Below are 4081 nucleotides of genomic sequence, written 5' to 3'. Positions count from 1 at the left end.
CCTAATTGTCGATGTATAGAACTTGAGTCTTGAACATGAAACAATATAGTGATATAAGTGGATTAAAAACCCTAGTTTGATGTGTAGATCTATAAATATAAATACTAAATGAAGGAAAGGTATTAATTTGATGTTTATATCCGTTTTTAATTGCTAAGATGATGAACTAATTAGGTTTTGAACTCTAATTGTACAAACTTAATCTGATTAGTTATGTTTAAAGTATTTTTTAAACCCCAAAGATCATGTTATGTTGATAAATAATTGTTTAGTCAAACCCTAGTATGTTAAACACATGATTAAACATGTTTCTATACCCTATAATGATGTTCTATAAGTTCTTTTTGTTGAAATTGTCTTAACATCATGAGACTCAAACCTGAGTTCTGGACTCTAGTCGATCGACCGAACCATGTGCATCGACCGAACCGATCCCACCCTGAGTTTGTGTAATTCTTTATTCAACCGAAGCTTGTTTTTACGCATGTTTATGCGAATTGGTCGTCGGTCGACCAATGCCCTAGGGCAGTCGACCGACAACATGTTTTGTTTGTGATGATTTTTCTTGCATGTTATTCATGAACACGGGGTTCGAGATATACAATGATTTACACATACGACATAGACATACACAAATGGAGGCTTGGCACACGTGAACTTCCGGGAAGGAGATAGTTGCATGTCTTGTTTTTACCATGACGAGGAGACGATTAGTTAGAACAATAAATGTGTGTGTATGGACTGTTGATGGGCACAGCTTAGTACTACTTAAGGTAGTGCGTCGGTTTACCGTTGAATTTCCGCATGGTGATGTGATGAGGCTAGTGAGCCACATTTATTGGATGCCTGAGGCGGAAGTCTGTTCCATATGGTGATGTGATGAGGATGTCTGAGGAGATAGTCTGTTTCGTACGGTGATGCGATGAGGCTAATGAGCCGTACCTGTAGGATACATGAGGAGGTAGTTTGTTTCGCACGGTGATGCGATGAGGCTAGTGGGCCATATTTACTTAGGATACCTGAATAGGTAGTCCGTTTTGCAAAATGATGTGATGATACCATAGAACTTTGCAAGAGATATTACTGTGAAACCTAGGACAACTCGAGTTTTAGGCGGTAGGTCATTTATTTACGTGGTTCATCGTTGAGTTCTTTTGTGACGGGGGATATGGTATTATATATTTCACAGGATTATGTACTGATATTCGTATTGACTACCCAAGGGTAGCATGATATGTTGGGTTGACATATATGACTTCGTTTGGTTGACATTTTAGTATTGCATTCCTTTATTCTTTATTCTTAGTTTTGGAGTTAATATTTAGCGATTCACAATTTAAGACATATGATATATACATGAGGGTTTCCTTATTTGGATTATTTCACTCGATGTACCAATCTCGTGTTATGTGTTTCTAAGTATTAACCCCATTTAGTACAGGTTAAATAATTTAGGTAGACTATGCATGTATAGGTTGAGCCTCCATCATATGTAGCAGCCCTTCCCCTGGGGGAGGATGGAGATGATCTTGCTAGCGCTCTGACGCTGTTGTTTTTCCTTCTTGTCAGGCAGCGGATCAGAGTTTTGGAGAGCCACAGGTTAACAAAATTTCTGCATAGTCACCATCATCTCTTGATAGACAGCTTATACTCCACATTAGTGTAGTATTTGTTTAGTGATTTATAAACTTGTATTTCATTTTGGACGCTAAGAGCCTTAGTATTATTTCAATTGACTCTATCTATTGAGATATTTCATATTTATTTTAGTTCATCAATTTTACTCTTTTTATTTAGTTGGAGCATGATTATATTCTTTGGATATTTCTTTCCTTTGTCATGTTCATTGCATTATTACCTTTCTCGTATTTTCTTGTACCTGCATTGTTCTTATTTGGTTCTACTAGAGACATATTACTGTGATGGTGAAACGTGTTATTGCACTGTGTGGGTGCATGGCAAGTTTGATATCTCTGAGTTCATCTTGGACTGCCGCCTCATGTGAAATTAGGGGCGTCACATTTAGCAAGTGTCGATGCTTTTGATCCTAAATGATCAGAACCTGCATCTCCTTGATGCGTGTCACGCCCCGCTTCCCAAAATACCCAGGAATCGGAACGTGAACAAGCCCGTGACATATTAGATTGAGAAGAAATATACACTGCTATTTTTTTTCCTTTTCTTTTCTTCTCAATCCAATACGTTAAGCGTCTGGAAATAAGTACAATGCGAAGGCACAGGTCCCCGATCACAATCAGCAAGAATATAATAAACAAACTCAGAATAAAAATATCATATCACAAATGGAATAACATCCGAGACATAATAATACAGGTCAAACGTGCCCTTATACAAAACTATCTGAATGAAATACTAGAGGATATAAAAATACACTGATCAAAAGGAGATGAAGGTGCTACAAAACAAACTGAAAAGAATGTCTAAGCTTCGGCTTCTTTGAATCTGTTCTTCCTCTAAGTCTGACGTACACCAGAGAAAACAGGTGTACGTCAGGTGCATGGCGCACGGCAAGACCCCACAAAAGAAAAGGACGAGCGAAAACTCAAGCGGAAAAACGATACGATAACCGAAATGACAAAAGAACGCGCAACTGGTAATCCAACAAAATCAACATGCAATCCACTACCAAAACATGATAATCATAAGAATCCGTAAATCAATCGGGTAATGAAATCATGCAGCTAGCGATTAGAACAATCATCCAAGTCACAAGATCATACAATAGATGAAATTAATACTTAAAAATCTACAATAAGAGACGTAGTACGTCGAGCGAAATAATCCAAACAAGGAAACCCTCATGTATATACCATATGTCTCAAATTGTAAATAATTAAATATTAACCCCGATCTATGTATGAAAGAAACACAACTAGCCTACATCTCACAAGAAATCATACCTAGCCAAGAAACAAGGTCATGTAACTAGTCATTCTATAACAGGTCACCGGGCCACATCTCACACAGAGTCAACACTCCTGTCATCAGATAACTGGCTGTTCACAAATCCTCTACGTGCACCACATACGCCGCTACACTGGATCGGTCAGAGGGCTACACGCAATCCGATTCCGGCCTTGTTCGAGGGTGACTACACAAATTCACTGACTAAAGTGACTACACGAATTCACTTTAGCCCAACAAACCAACCCCAGTGACTACACGAATTCACTGGCGCGAGCCTGGAAGATACATCAACAGCCTTATCCGATCACATGAACATGGACTTCCCCATCCCAACTCTCTTGTATTTTCTAAGTCAAACATAATCCACATTGAAACTCGGGTTCACCACCTAAACTCAGTCAACACACCCACACATGTCACTAGGTCTGTTCATGACGCACGAGGCAACTAAGTCATGAACTACTAAGGGTTCTCGACACAACATGGACAATCAATGCAACTAATCATGTACAATCATATCATATCTATTAGATAATCAAGATTAAGAATTTGAATCATAAAATTGTTCTAAAATAATCTTCTGAAATAATAATTTATTTACTTCAAAATAATTCTTTTTTTTCTAAAATAAATTCTTTTCTCATTATAATAATTCTAAAAATAATCTTTTAAATAATAAAATTCATAAATTCAAAAAGAATCTTTTTATAAGATAAATTCACAATATTCTATTTTCTTCTATTTTCCCAAATAATTTCTTTTTAAAAATATTTATCATTCACAAATAATTTCTTTTTAAAAATATTCATCATTCTAAAATAATTTCTTCCACAAGATAATTTCTAAAAATTATTATAATTATTCTAAAATGGTTCTTTTTCCAAGATAATTCCTTTTAAATTATTATAATTTTCCTAAAATAATTTCGTTCTCAAATAAATTCTTTTTAATTGATATAATTATCCAAAAATAATTCTGCTGCCGAAATAAATTCTTTTAATTTATTATAATTATTCTGAAAATGCTATTTATCATATTACTATAATTTATCTAATATTATTCATCAAATAATTCCACGCAGATAAATACGTCACAATTGATCTATGTAATATAAATTCATAATAATGTAAATATTCAATTACAAAACAAGGAG

Source organism: Asparagus officinalis, chromosome 3, assembly GCF_001876935.1.
Source record: "Asparagus officinalis chromosome 3, Aspof.V1, whole genome shotgun sequence".
NCBI lineage: Eukaryota > Viridiplantae > Streptophyta > Magnoliopsida > Asparagales > Asparagaceae > Asparagus > Asparagus officinalis.
Note: the sequence above shows the minus strand (reverse complement) of the source record.